At 45.1% G+C, this 16438-nt stretch overlaps 1 long non-coding RNA gene across 1 annotated transcript; it reads left to right on the forward strand.

Annotated features, from left to right (window-relative positions):
- Positions 1-672: 672 nt before the first annotated feature.
- On the forward strand, positions 673-3419 carry LOC140103922 (uncharacterized). The gene is made up of 3 exons (XR_011850205.1): positions 673-942; positions 2089-2321; positions 3274-3419. It is a non-coding gene; the product is annotated as an uncharacterized lncRNA (long non-coding RNA).
- Positions 3420-16438: the final 13019 nt, after the last annotated feature.

Below are 16438 nucleotides of genomic sequence, written 5' to 3' on the forward strand. Positions count from 1 at the left end.
CAGGTGCGCCTAGCGGTTAATAGCTCACTGATGGCTATATCCCTCTTGGTGTGGAGAAGGGCAAAATAATCACAATGTCTGGCGGTTCACAAGACATTGCGATTATTTCAGGGCTTGTACGTCACAAAGCTGCCATACAAGCCCTGATAGATGTGTCCTATCACACAGCTACAGGTCAGTGTGGGGGTCAGGCTGTGTCCTACCTCATCCCTGCTGTGCAGATTCTCCTAATGGACGTCTGTAACCTCTGGAGGGGGGTAAGCACATCACACAGGCTGCCCCCCTCCACCTCCACCGCTTCAGGAGAAAGAGCAGAGGGTCTCCGGGTCACATAGCAGCCGCTCTCCAGGTGACCCTCCTGAAGATTCCTCCTTAGACATCGCGGCAGCTCAGACAGGGAGAGGAGGAGGGGCTATGCTGGGAGCTCACGATCTCCAGGTGACCCCCCCCCTCCTGATGATTCCTCCTCACACATCACAGCAGCTCACACAGGGGGGGGGGGAGGGGGGAGGGGCCGTGCTGTGCCATGCTCTGCGGTGCTGGGAGCTCACGATCTCCAGGTGACACCTCCCCCCCCTATTGATTCCTCCTCACACATCGCGTAGCAGCTCACACAGGGGGAAGGGCGGCCCGGGGGAGGAGAGGGGGCCGTGCTGTGCTGTGAGCTCTGACTTCACAGCCTCCACGCTGCCCCTGTGTCTCTGCAGCCAGTGTGTCCCGGGACCAGGAGACGGGACTCAGTCTCTTGGCCCGGGACAATGCAGAGAAAACCGTGACAACCTCTTAACCTCCCGGGGAGGCGGGACATAGCTAAAAAAACGTGAAAGTCCCGCCGAAACCGGGACGGTTGGGAGGTATGGTTATGGTGTGTGCAACTGGACCGCGCGGGAAGCCGAAGATGGAGATGAGGACAGAGGGGGACCTGTGGGTTGCCTCGGGAAGGTGAGTACTGAGTTTTGTTTTCATAGACTCATATGATTATAACTATTTTGTGCTGAAACTTAGCTTATACTCGAGTATATACAATGCATACTTTGCTCCTCTTTGTATAATTTTGGCATTAAAAAATTGTATGTAGTTATTAAGAACATCAATGGAGTATGTGGTGCTGGGCTGTTCTGTCAATACTTGCACCTCTGCAACAAACACATGTCCTTCAACTCTATCTACATCCACCAACTTGCCAATTTCAGAGCTGCCCACAGCAGTGTTAAGGAAGATAGGAGAGCTGCTATGGGGGATAAGGGGATGAAAGCATTTAAAGGAAACCTACCACTTGAAGTGGCAGGTTTCAGAAGAAAACACCGGTGCTTATTTTTGTTAGTGTTTTAAACCGCGGTATCGCGGTTTAAAACACTTTTTAAACTGTATAGCCGACGCAGGGAGGTACGCACTCGGCGCTTACCATGAGCGCGGCTCTCCTTCACTTCCTATGTAGTCGCGCGCATGGTAAGCGCCGAGCGCGTACCTCCCTGCGCCGGCTATACAGTTTAAAAAGTGTTTTAAACCGCGATACCGCGTTTTAAAACACTAACAAAAATAAGCACCGGCACCAGCTCAGCCTGAGCTGGTGCTCTGTGTTTTCTTCTGAAACCTGCCACTTCAAGTGGTAAGTTTCCTTTAATTTTCACAGCAAGAACAGGTCAATATAAATGGGGATACTCCAGGAAATGGAGCAATATCATGGTTTTTCAATATATGTCCACCTTATTGTGGTGGCCGGGGGCCCTAACATATGAAATGATTAACTATGGGGGCATTATAGAAAATAATAAATGGTGGAGGAGCATTACTAATAGAGAATTTTCATACCAGAAACAGTGTAGAACAAAACAGAATTTCATATATTAATGGAAATCTACTATTTGATTTCATGCATTATGAACCAAACATACATTTAGAATGCTGTGGATACATATAACCAAGTGAAAACAGGGGTATCATGATCTCTAGATCCCTGCCTCACAAACACAGCTTAACTGTGCACATACACATGTGTATCACACTACTATAAACTACACACCAACTATAGAGTTAACTAAACAAAGCTGCTGTAGTGATATCACAAAATATTGTTACATTTTGCAGAGACCAGTGCAGAGCAGGTCCTGTGTCTGGGTTGTAGTGCAGTAACCTACAGGAGCAAACACCTCAGCCAATCTAGGAAGAGATTGCACATTAGAAAGAATTGGAAGCACAAGACTTTTCTGAACAGGACAGAGAGAAAGAATATATGCAACTGCAGAAGCTACAGAGGATCCGGAGACATCTGTAGAGGGAGGACACTGGAGCACAGAGACACCTCAGCCTCCATACATCAGGTACTGAAGTCATTGCCTCAGCCCCTAGAACTTTTCTTGGGTTATTATTACTGTGGTTGCTGTCTGAAGTGTTCATACTGTTGAGAATAAACAGTTCAAAGAGACTGTGGAATATGCGCTTATCTATCTGGGCTTTATATCCCGTAACTACACACCCTCAGAATCCTAGAAGAACTCGCCCCTGCTAGCCCATCGTGGTCTGGCGTGTGTGGCTGTTACATTGGTGGCCCGCACAAGGATTTTTAGTGGATTTGTTATACCCCAGAGTCTCCTAAAGAGATAGTACACCGCCAATGAATCTCAGAACTGTGTATAAAAGAGAAAGCGCCTTGCTGTCCTAACAATAGCCATAGCCATATACATTAACAGTTAGATGCCATTAGTGGGTCTCTCCTGCCATTAACTCACACAGAACTGGTGTCAGTGGCCAAACAAGGTGCCAGAAGACAGAATTAATCAAGCCCGCACCCACAGACATCTTATCACAGCCATTAATAGAACCCTAGATGAAGTTGAGGAGAGTGAAAAATCAGAGATTGATTGTGTTCTTGCAAAGACTAGCTCAATTTATTGCAAGCCTGGGAACCTGTAACTCAAATGAGGGTTTGGTGCCTGAAAAGGATCTGTCATCCCCACAAAAGGTGCTGCAAGGATTAAAAGAACAGGTTCAAGCCCTACAACAGACTGTGTTAGATTCAGCTACTACACTGGAAGGGGTATTTAGCGCTTGTCCATCTCCAAGCAAATCTAAGCCTGTAATGCCAGTAAAGAGAACCAGTCCTACTCCTGAGATTACCATCAGGAAAGAGTTTGAAGGGAACCTGTCACCAGGAGACCCATTTTTAGCACTCCCCCAGTGGCCACAGAGCATAGTACATACACTGCCAAAGTGTTTTTGTATAAAAAATTGGTTTTACAGAAAAAAGATATGTTATATTGTACCTTTCATTAGCATCTGCTGTGTGACTAGGCAGTTGCCTTTTGGAGGAGCTGGAAAGGAGCAGAAGCTACAGAGGATTCAGAGGGAGGACACTGGAGCACAGAGACACCTCAGCCTCCATACATAAAGGTACTGAAGTCACTGCCCCAGCCCCTAGAACTTGGATTATTATTACTGTGGTTGCTGTCTGAAGTGTTCATACTGTTGAGAATAAACTGTTCAAAGAGACTGTGGAACATGTGGTATCTACCTGGGCCTTATATCCCCTGAACTACACACCCTCAGAATCCTAAAAGAACTCGCCCCTGCTAGCCCATCGTGGTCTGGCGTGTGTGGCTGTTACATAGACTTATGCAGAAGCATATCTTTTTTAATCCTTGAGAAAACGATTATAACATGCAGGACCTTGGGAATGCTGGATTGCATTCAGTCTGCCGTTCATAAACACATTACACAAAGCTTTCTGAACTGTCCAGACATGACTAATTCACCTGAGCTGGATCACTTATATATAGAATCTGGGGGATTGTCAAGTGATTGATTACTTCTGCCTGTCAGGTACAACAAAGTGATTACATCATTCTCTGAAGCAGTGCATACTTAATGTTAGAGGAAACAAGCTATAAGCCAGGCACAGAATCGACAGAACCTCATTATCATTAATTATAATTGTTTTTTCAGGGATTAAACAAGATATGTTTCTTCATCAGTGTAGCTACAGCATTCTCAAGGTATGTTTGGTTCAAAAAGCATGAAATCAAATGGTAGATTCCCTGTAAAACAATATCTTTAAGGAAATATGCAAATATGTTTCCTGGATGGCATTAGGATGACATTGCCTCTTTTAGCTAACTTGTCACTCCCCTTAACATCAAGCATGACTTTGAAGAAGCATAATGACATGAAGCTGGATTAAAACCAAACCAGTACATTCCAAAAGGAACAGATTCACAACTGTTGTTATTTCAATTTCTTTGCATCTCGTCAGTACACTTTAGAAAACTGGTCTAGCTGGGTGAGGGGTTTTACACTAGGGCTGGTAAAGTAAGAGTTCTCCTTATGGAGACTTTGACTTAGCAGCCTCCTTAACATCAAGTATGACATTCAAGAAGCCTAATGACATGATGCACGTATTAAAGCCAAACCAGTATATCTATTCCAAAAGGAACAGATTCCCAACTGTAGACAGTACAGTTTTGAGGTCTTTGCATCTTGTCAGTACAGTGTAGGACAGGAGTCAAAAGGAATGGCTGCAAGTCAAACAAGGATTTGTATAAAAGCTTCTTAAGTTGTATGTGCACAATAAGAATGCATTTTTTACACATTATTACAAGATATGCCTATAAAATGTTGTTCCTTTTGATACCAGATGAATATGCAAGAATATGACTTGATCCATGACAAAGAATAAAAACTGTCTTCAGAAGTACCGTAAACAATGTATGCAGGACATGCACCAGAAGTTGAGTTTTGGCCCTAAATATGGGCGCCTGTATGAGCTGAAAAGTGCCTAGCATTAGAATATCCAACAGTGAAATTCTGTAAAATTAAGTCGGCTGACACAGGCGCTGGAGAACGTTTCTCTAGAGAAGTCCTCCAAACCATACTGGTTTATAAAGCAGGAGAACTTATTGGTAACTTCATTAATGTTACAGAAAAACTTGAATGAGGAATTTTTCGCTGGGGATGTGGATGGAAGCTTTTCTTAATGAATATGGGCTCTTGTCTGAGCGAGAAATCCAAGGAATAACATGTGAAGGAGATATTGAATAGCTGAAATACATCCTTTTACATCATACTTTTATAGTTTTATACATAAACATAGAAAGAGATGACGGCACTCACCGGTTCCAAAAGCATGAAAAGCGTCCTTTATTGGTGGGGAAGCATGCAGGGGGGTAAACAGACAGGTTCCGGCAACGGGGCCGTTTCACGCACTGATCGGCTTGAGAAAGCGCCACAGTGCGTGAAACGGCCCCGTTGCCGTGGAATAAATTCTTTTCTTCAGAGATACCGGAGTGCTGCTTCTCAATTGTACACTAATATGCTTTGGGGGTCGCTGCCAGACCTCTTAAGAAGACCTGCACCCGAATACTGATATATGCACAGTGCCGCTCAAAAAACACTTTGTTTGGATTGATATATATATATATACCTCATTGTCCAGAATCTCAACGGTTCAGATCACTTAACTCTTAGTTGATTCTTTTATTTAAATATTATCAATGGACATTATATATAACTGACGCATTTCTGACCCCATCCAGCTAGCCATCCATGTATTGGCTTTATATATCATGTTTGCAATGACCATTGGCAATATTTTCATAATTAACTTAAAGGCAAGTGAGCAGAATTTTCTGCTGTTTTTTCAACAGGGTCTAGGTGTCTGATCCCAAAACATTTGATTCAAAAGGACCATGTAATTTGTATATTATTTGTATATTATTTTAAAAATTATATTTTTTATTCAAACAGCTCTGTAGAACCTCTATACATTGTCAAAGAAACATAAATTCCAAAACATACCCACGTTCTGATGAAGGTTTGAAGATATGCCTTTCTCCAATATGTTTGTTTCCTCATTTGAAGCCTTTTCTGGCTTTTGTTTCTGGTCTTTAAAGAAAAAAAGGAACACGTGCTACTGATAACACAATAGAAAAAAAAAGATATAAAACATACAAAATTATGAGGTGGGCCGATAATTACAACATTCCAGTTATTCACATTATAGATGATAAGTAACAGTTTTTGATCCAGCTTGGCACAAAACAGTACTAGACAATTGAATAGAATGAAAGATTCCTGCATATGTACAGAAAATTCAAAACAATCAATGTGTTTCCAACGCCATTAGACATAGCTGACAGGGTTCAAAATGCGTTGAATATTTTAAATTTTCTATACATATGAATGACTAAATAAAGGAATGTTCTACTCTACAAAATTGTCTGGGACAGTTCCATGCAAAGCTGGATAAAAAGCCTTGTCTATGAGTTTCACTGCTATACTGGTGGGAAGGACCCGTGCTCAAGGAAAGCCAGGTTCTGTTCGGCTATATAACAGAATATAACTCTAAAAATGCAATCCATCAATCAAAAAATAATGACATCCCAGTACCTGAAAGCTTCTTCAAGAAAGCCCATGCACAGCTTTCCAAATTAATTTGGGCAGGTAAAAAAGCAAAGGATAGCTCGTGGAATAATGACTAAAGAAAAAGCAGCTGGGGGCCTTGGTCTACTGGACCTAAAGAATTATTACTACGCTGCTGTTCTTGATGAAACTAGCCATTGGTGAGGAACAACATCAACAAATTGGTATAAGCAACAAGAACACCTAAATGGAAACTTCCCTCTAGTATTCAGACTATATAATGGATTATGGGGACTACCCAATATACCTCCTAAAACAACTGTAATAAAATCAGCATACCAAGCATGGCAAGTACTTCTTAACCCCTACGGGACTCAGCCTCTTTTGGCCTTAAGGACGCGGCCCCATTCTTCAAATCTGACCTGTGTCACTATAAGTGGTTATAGTTTTGGAACGCTATGAGATATCCAGGGGATTTTGAGATTGTTTTCTCGTGACACATTGTACTTCAAATTAGTTTAAAAATTTGGATGCTATCTTTTGTGTTTAGTTATGAAAAAAAACAAAATTTGGAAAAAATTTGGAAAAATTCTTTATTTTCAACGTTCTAAATTCTCTACTTTTGATGCAGATAGTCATAGCACCCAAATAAATTCATAACTTACATTTCCCAAATGTCTGCTTTATGTTGGCATGGTTTTTTAAGATTCCACATATTTTACTAGAATGTTATGAGGCTCAGAATTTGGGTGCCATTTTTCACATTTTTTGTAACATCACCAAAACCTGTATTTAGATGGACCTGCTCAACTTCTAATTGACACTGAGAGGCCTAAATAATAGCGAGACTCGTAAATTACCCCATTGTGGAAACTACACACCTCAACGTATGAAAAACCACTTTTAAGAAGTTTGTTAACCCTTTACGTGTTTTATAGGGGTTAAAACAAAATGGAGGTGCAGTCTGCAAATTGTAATATTTTTTCACAATACACCCATTTTGGGTGGAAAATTAAACATTTACAATGGATTAAATGAATAAAGGCTCCACAAAGTTTGTTACCCAATTTCTCCCGAGTACAAGGATACTCTACATGTGCTGGTAACCTGCTGTATGGGCGCACGGCCGGGCATAGAGGGGAAGGAGGCGCCATCCAGATCAGATTTGCTATGTCACATTGTACAGGCTATAATTTTTTTCTTTTTTTTTTTAATGTGGACCTATAGGGGCTTATTTCTTTTGCCACATGAGATGCACTTTTCTGGTACGTAATTTGGGGGAATCTATAGGCTAATTGGTGAGATTTTATTAACTCTTTGTTGGTGGAGGAAATGAAAATCATCACTTTTCAGGAAGATTTTTATGGGGTTTTTTTTTTTGGCTGTTTACCATACCATAAAAATAGTATATTATTTTTATTCTTTGGGTTGCCACGATTACAAAAAGACCTCATTTATATAGATTTTTTTATTTTTTTCCCATTTTTACTGCATAAAAAGTAATTTGGCAAAAATGCTGTTAATTTTAGCATCACCGTCTTTCATATGCATAACTTTTTTATTTTTCGCCTCACAAATCTGTTTAAGGGCTTATTTTTTGCGAGAAGGATTGTTCTTTTTAGTGGTCGTATTTTAGAGTGCATAACATTTTTTAAATCCCTTTTTAGAGCATTTTTATAGGGTATTAATTGAAAATGATCTTTTTTCTGGAGCTTTTTTTTGTTTTGTTTTTTATGGGGTTCACTTTGCGGATCTAATAATGATTCTGTTTTATTATGCAGATTATTACGGACGCAGGGATACCAAATATGTGGGGGTTTTGTGTATTTTATTCAATTGTACTGAATAAAAACCAATTTGGAGAAAATCTTATTTATTTTAGCATCATCATCTTTTCATATGCATAACTTTTTTATTTTTCGGCTGACAAATCTGGTTAGGGACTTATTTTTTGCGAGAAGAGTTGTTCCTTTTAGTGGGCTTATTTTGGAGTGCATAACATTTTTTAAATTACTTTTTAGAGCACTTTTTTATAGGGTATTAATTAAAAATGATCTTTTTTCGGAATGTTTTTGCGTTTTTTTTTCTACGGCGTGTACCGTGCGGGTCCAGTACCAAATATGCCGCAGTTTTTTGTGTTTTTGTGTTTTTTATACTTTATTAAGTGTTTTTATGGGAAAGTGACATTTTAGGGGCTTATATTTTTATGTATTTATTTTTTATTTATTATAATGTGTAGTGTTAAGTGTTTTTGCATATTTTTACTTATACATACTTGAACTTGAACCAGTGATGCTCTGATCACTGGTTTAAGTTCAATACACTGCTCTACAATACTATTTTATTGTAGAGCAGTGTAAACTGTCTGAGCAAGCTTGCGCATGCTCAGACAGTTTACAGTCAGACCCGGAAGGGGTCTGACTGCCATGGAGACCGGGCAGCTCCGGGGCACATGCCAGTCCTCGGAGCTGCCCAGAAGTGGATCGGATCCCCCGGTAAGCGGCACGGGGGATCCGATCCACAGCGCAAACACCCTTACACGCCGCGGTCATGTTTGACCGCGGCGTGTAAGGGGTTAACACCCGCGATCGGAGCCGGCTCCGATCGCGGGTGTTAGCGCAGGCTGTCAGCTGTACTAGACAGCTGACAGCCGCTGCTTCTGGTACCGGCTCCGTTCGTGAGCCGGTGCCAGAAGCAGGACGTTATAGAACGTCCCCGTGTGCTAAGCATCTAGCCCCGGGGACGTACTATAACGTCCTGGTGCGCCTAGGGGTTAACAAACAAAAATCAAACGGTACCCATTTCCTCTTAGCAGGATTCCTATAGAATACCTCAGCTCCAAAACAACTAATCTAAACTTAACATCATGGATATCAAAAACCTACAAGATATTTGGGGCAATAAACAGATATTATCGTTCTAAGGACTCTCCACAAAATGCAATCTACCTGAAGGTGACATTCACCTATACTTGAGAATCCGTAGCATATTAAAAGATACAACTCAACCAGTTCCCCACATGGATCAAACATTATTAAATTACCTCGACAAAACCACCTCAAAATATCAAGGAATAAATTTATTTTACAAAAAATTACAAGAAAGTAAAAAAGAAGAAAAACTTCCATATATGTCAAAATGGGAGAGAGATCTACACAAATCATTTTCACCAGTACAGTGGAAGAAGGCAATATCAATTATGCATTCTACCTTTCGCTGTCTCTCACATCAGGAGGCAATTATTAAAACCCTTCAAAGGTGGTATTTCACACCCTCTAAGCTAAGCAACATCTACCTAGGAACTTCTCCCAAATGCTGGAGAGGATGTGGATGCAGAGGAACGCTACTCCATATTCTATGGGACTGCTCCATCATCTCACCATTATGGGACACCATCTCAAACATTCTATCCCACATCTACAAAAAACCAATACGCTTATCACCCCACCAAGCACTATTGCTAATAGACACATCAAGTATAGACAAAAAACACTCGACAGTACTAGCACAACTACTAATGTCTACTGAGCTTACTATAACAAGGCATTGGAAAGATCCCCTCTGTCCTCCAGTGGACGAAGTAACAAGACAGCTGAATACCACATGTGCATATGACAAAGCCATAGCTAGACAAAACAGTAGAATAACTCTTTTTGAAGCCCAATGGGAGACTTGGACCAGATCCCAATTCTATTGAGAGTAAATCAGACATCTGCTACTACAATGTCATATGCACAACCACTATTTGAAAATACAGAGATTGTTCCATAACAAGTTACATTTGTTTTCTTTTCAAATTAAGTTGAAAGACAGCTTAAGGAACCAGACTCTTGGAGTACTAACCGGCCTAAGTTAAGTTCAAGGTTTTGGTCAAATGAAGAAGCACCAATATACATGTTCTTCCCTGACTAACCAGCATAATTGATAACTAGTACATGTCAGTACCTGTCTAGCAACCACACAACCATAACCAGGCTTGGCGCTGGCTGTCAGACTAGGAAGGTGGTGGCGAACACACCCTGCGATATGTCAGTACCTGTCCAGCAACTGCACAACCACAACCAGGCTTGGCGCTAGCTGACAGACTAGGAAGGTGGTGGTGAACTCACCCTGCGACGTCCCTGCGGGCTAAGGCTCTGCCTAAAGCAGATAAACCGCCCTTACCAGGAACCTAACTGATGGTCCCTGAGTGACCCTACAAGATGACAGGGAAGACTTACTTCGTCTGGCAGCTGTTGGATGGTGGAGCGGACAGGTAACTGGAATACAGATATAGGTCAGTGCTCACACTGGTAACAGAAACTGACACAAGACAGACAGGAAGGTGGGGTAACATTGGGAGATAAACGATACTGAGGGACAAACAACAGATACAGACAGACAAGCGAAGTCAAATAAACCGGGTCAAAACCAAGCAAATGTACAATTTCGTATAGCAAATAGAATGGTCAATAGGCAAAGCAGAAGTCGATACATAGAATAGCAAGAACCGCAATGGCAAGAGCACTAGATACACAGATAGACTGCAATAATCAGCACCCAATGAAGGGCTGGGCAGAATATAAGGCAGAAATGGACACTAGCTCCAGCACTGACTGGCTCAGCCATCCATCACTCAACCGCAGCTGCAGGGAAAACGAGTACAAAGATACACCCAGCTTTCCCAGGATCAGAAATGGAACTGTCAATCGCAGGCAGCACTGGGTGTGGTTTTCCAGCAAGAAGCCGGAAACCTGATCCCATCGAACATTTGCGAGTTCTGACAGTACAACTACTTATTAGAGATGAGCGAACACTAAAATGCTCGGGTACTCGTTATTCGAGACGAACTTTTCCCGATGCTCGAGTGCTCGTCTCGAATAACGAACCCCATTGAAGTCAATGGGAGACTCGAGCATTTTTCAAGGGGACCAAGGCTTTGCACAGGGAAGCTTGGCCAAACACCTGGGAACCTCAGAAAAGGATGGAAACACCACGGAAATGGACAGGAAACAGCAGGGGCAGCATGCATGGATGCCTCTGAGGCTGCATAATCGCACCATTATGCCAAAATTATGGGCAACAGCATGGCCATGACAGAGTGACAGAATGAAGCTAGATAGCATCTAAAACATCCAATAATTGACCCTGACACTATAGGGGACGGCATGCAGAGGCAGCGGCAGCAGGCTAGAGAGTGTCATGGCGACATACCCTAAATGGACTCAGGCTTCAAACCAATGGGTGGCAGAGAGGAACCAAAGGAGGTGAGCAAGAAGCGCTCAAATAATATCGGTACATGATAAAAGTTTGCCAGTATATTTTGTGGATTACACAGCAGGGTGGCGACAAAGTTAACATGGAAGCCATGAAAACAACCCAAAATTCTGCCTGACACAGCTCGTTTGATAAGGGGACCATGTATGGAGGCAGTGAACTAGTAGTAGATTAAAGGTGCTGCAGTTAAAACTATGTTAGTTGGATCTTGGCATGGAGCTGGCGCTCCGCTGCCAGGCGAGCTTTCGCCAATCCAAGCCCCTGTCTATAGGCTACTCCCCAAACAGCACTTCTAAGAACCTTTTGTATAAGATCAAGTGTAGTAGCGTTCTTATAAGTTTAGGATATGCCGGGTGAGGGGAATGTAAACAGATGCGCAAGAAGCGCTGAAATAATATCCCTAAATGGTAAAAGTTTGCAAGTATATTTTGGGGATTACACAGCAGGGTGGCGACAAAGTTAACAACTTTGATGTGGAATGCCCTGTAATAGCTCTTGGGCGGTGTGCCTTTTATCGCCTAGGCTCAGCAGTTTCAGCACCGCCTGCTGTCGCTTAGCGACGGCACTGCTGCTGTGCCTAGAGCTACCGACTGATGGCGCCATGCCCACGGATGGTAATTCGGAGGAGGAGGAGGTGGAGGAGGGGTGGGAGGAGGTATAGTAGGCCTTTGAGACCTGGACCGAGGTAGGCCCCGCAATTCTCTGCGTCGGCAGTATATGACCAGCCCCAGGGTCAGACTCGGTCCCAGCCTGCACCAAGTTAAGTGTAGTAGCGTTCTTATAAGTTTGGGATATGGCGGGTGAGGGGAATGTAAACAGATGCGCAAGAAGCGCATGATGCGCATGGAGCTGGCGTTCCGCTGCCAGGCGAGCTTTCGCCAATCCAAGCCCCTGTCTCTAGGCTACTCCCCAAACAGCACTTCTAAGAACCTTTTGTATAAGATCAAGTGTAGTAGCGTTCTTATAAGTTTAGGATATGCCGGGTGAGGGGAATGTAAACAGATGCGCAAGAAGCGCTGAAATAATATCCCTAAATGGTAAAAGTTTGCCAGTATATTTTGTGGATAACACAGCAGGGTGGCGACAAAGTTAACAACTTTGATGTGGAATCCATGAAAACAACCCAAATTTCTGCCTGACACACCTCGTTTGATAAAGGGACGATGTATGGAGGCAGCTATATGGACGACTTTTGGAGGTAGCAATGGAGACAACGTGTGGAGGCTGCTATGGAGACAATTTAATTTGGATAGTGCCTGTATGTGGCAGTCCCAAACATTTTTCAAACCAGAGGAGCAGGTAGGTGGCCCTCCAGTAAAATGGGATAGATTGAGTGCCTGTATGTGGCAGTCCCAAAAATGTTTCAAACCAGAGGAGCAGGTAGGTGGCCCTCCAGTAAAATGGAATAGATTGAGTGCCTGTATGTGGCAGTCCCAAAAATTGTTCAAACCAGAGGAGCAGGTAGGTGGCCCTGCAGTAAAATGGAATAGATTGAGTGCCTGTATGTGGCAGTCCCAAAAATTGTTCAAACCAGAGGAGCAGGTAGGTGGCCCTGCAGTAAAATGGAATAGATTGAGTGCCTGTATGTGGCAGTCCCAAAAATTTTTTAAAACAGAGGACCGGGTAGGTGGCCCTCCAGAAAAATGGAATAGATTGAGTGCCTGTATGTGGCACTCACAAAAATTGTTTCAAACAGAGGACCGGGTAGGTGGCCCTCCAGAAAAATTAAATGCATGAAGTACTATAGCAAGAGCCAGTGGGCCCTGTCAAAAAATAGCCATTTTCCTCTGCTTTACTGTACAAAGAGGAGGAGAAGGAGGAAAATGAGGAGGAGGAGGAGGAGTGGATCAATTATTCAGGTTGAGCTTCCTTCACCTGGTGGAGATTGGAAATTCTGAGAAATCCAGCCTTTATTCATTTTAATAAGCGTCAGCCTGTCAGCGCTGTCAGTCGACAGGCGTGTACGCTTATCGGTGATGATGCCACCAGCTGCACTGAAAACCCGCTCGGACAAGACGCTAGCGGCAGGGCAGGCAAGAACCTCCAAGGCGTACAGCGCCAGTTCGTGCCACATGTCCAGCTTTGAAACCCAGTAGTTGTAGGGAGCTGTGTGATCATTTAGGACGATGGTATGGTCAGCTACGTACTCCCTCACCATCTTTCTGTAAAGATCAGCCCTACTCTGCCGAGACTGGGGACAGGTGACAGTGTCTTGCTGGGGTGACATAAAGCTGGCAAAAGCCTTGTAAAGCGTACCCTTGCCAGTGCTGGACAAGCTGCCTGCTCGCCTACTCTCCCTCGCTACTTGTCCCGCAGAACTACGCACTCTGCCGCTAGCGCTGTCAGAAGGGAAATACTGTTTCAGCTTGTGCACCAGGGCCTGCTGGTATTCATGCATTCTCACACTCCTTTCCTCTCCAGGGATGAGAGTGGGAAGATTTTGCTTGTACCGTGGGTCCAGGAGAGTGAACACCCAGTAATCGGTGCTGGAATAAATTCTTTGAACGCGAGGGTCACGGGATAGGCAGCCTAGCATGAAATCTGCCATATGCGCCAGAGTACCAACGCGTAAGAATTCACTCCCCTCACTGGCCTGACTGTCCATTTCCTCCTCCTCCAACTCCTCCAACTCCTCTTCTTCTGCCCATACACGCTGAACAGTGAAGGACTCAACAATGGTCCCCTCTTGTGTCTCGCCAACATTCTCCTCCTCTTCCTCCTCATTCTCCTCCACCTCCACCTCCTCCGATATGCGCTGAGAAACAGACCTCAGGGTGCTTTGGCTATCAACAAGGGAATATTCTTCCCCCGTCTCTTGTGACGAGCGCAAAGCTTCCGACTTCATGCTGACCAGAGAGTTTTTCAACAGGCCAAGCAGCGGGATGGTGAGGCTGATGATGGCGGCATCGCCACTGACCATCTGTGTTGACTCCTCAAAGTTACTCAGCACCTGACAGATATCAGACATCCACGTCCACTCCTCATTGTAGACTTGAGGAAGCTGACTGACCTGACTACCAGTTCTGGTGGAAGTTGACATCTGGCAGTCTACAATCGCTCTGCGCTGCTGGTAAACTCTGGATAACATGGTCAGTGTTGAATTCCACCTCGTGGGCACGTCGCACAACAGTCGGTGAGCGGGCAGTTGGAGGCGGCGCTGCGCTGCCCTGAGAGTGGCAGCATCTGGGCTGGACTTCCTGAAATGCGCACAGATGCGGCGCACCTTCGTGAGCAAATCAGACAGATTGGGGTATGTCTTGAGGAAACGCTGCACTATCAGATTTAACACATGGGCCAGGCATGGCACATGTGTCAGTCTGCCGAGTTGCAGAGCCGCCACCAGGTTACGGCCGTTGTCACACACAACCATTCCCGGCTTGAGGTTCAGCGGTGCCAGCCACAGATCAGTCTGCGCCGTGATGCCCTGTAATAGCTCTTGGGCGGTGTGCCTTTTGTCGCCTAGGCTCAGCAGTTTGAGCACCGCCTGCTGTCGCTTAGCGACGGCACTGCTGCTGTGCCTAGAGCTACCGACTGATGGCGCCGTGCCCACGGATGGTAGTTCGGAGGAGGAGGTGGAGGAGGGGTGGGAGGAGGAGGAGGCATAGTAGGCCTGAAACACCTGGACCGAGGTAGGCCCCGCAATCCTCGGCGTCGGCAGTATATGAGCAGCCCCAGGGTCAGACTCGGTCCCAGCCTCCACCAAGTTAACCCAATGTGCCGTCAGCGATATATAGTGGCCCTGCCCGGCAGCACTCGTCCACGTGTCCGTGGTCAGGTGGACCTTGTCAGAAACGGCGTTGGTCAGGGCACGGATGATGTTGTCTGACACGTGCTGGTGCAGGGCTGGGACGGCACATCGGGAAAAGTAGTGGCGGCTGGGGACCGAATACCGAGGGGCGGCCGCCGCCATGAGGTTGCGAAAGGCCTCGGTCTCTACTAGCCTATAGGGCAGCATCTCCAGGCTAAGCAATCTGGAGATGTGCACATTAAGGGCTTGGGCGTGCGGGTGGGTTGCACTATATTTGCGTTTCCGCTCCAGCGTCTGGGGTATGGAGAGCTGAACGCTGGTGGATGCTGTGGAGGATCGTGGAGGCGACGATGGGGTTTTTGTGCCAGGGTCCTGGGCAGGGGGCTGACTAGCAGCTGACACAGGGGAAGGAGCAGTGGTGTGCACGGCCGGAGGTGAACGGGCTTGTTGCCACTGAGTGGGGTGCTTAGCATTCATATGCCTGCGCATACTGGTGGTAGTTAAGCTAGTAGTGGTGGAACCCCTGCTGAGCCTGGTTTGGCAAATGTTGCACACCACAGTCCGTCGGTCATCCGGTGTTTCCTTAAAGAACCTCCACACTTCTGAAGATCTAGCCCTCGCCGCAAGAGCCCTCACCACGGGAGCTTCACTAGTTGACAGTGGCGCTGATGCACCAGCTCTGGCCCTGCCTCTCCGTCTGGCCCCACCACTGCCTCTTCCAACCTGTTCAGGTCGAGGACTCTCCTCCGTCTCAGAAGCACTGTGTTCACCCGGCCTCTCAACCCAGCTTGGGTCTGTCACCTCATCATCCTCCGATCCCTCAGTCTGCTCCCCCCTCGGACTTCCTGCCCTGACAACAACTTCCCCACTGTCTGACAACCGTGTCTCCTCATCGTCGGACACCTCTTTACACACTTCCACTACGTCAAGAAGGTCATCATCACCCACAGACTGTGACTGGTGGAAAACCTGGGCATCGGAAAATTGCTCAGCAGCAACCGGACAAGTGGTTTGTGACTGTGGGAAGGGTCCAGAAAACAGTTCCTCAGAGTATGCCGGTTCAAATGCCAAATTTTCCTG

The sequence above is a fragment of the Engystomops pustulosus genome, chromosome 10 (genome assembly GCF_040894005.1).
Source record: "Engystomops pustulosus chromosome 10, aEngPut4.maternal, whole genome shotgun sequence".
Taxonomy (NCBI): Eukaryota; Metazoa; Chordata; class Amphibia; order Anura; family Leptodactylidae; genus Engystomops; species Engystomops pustulosus.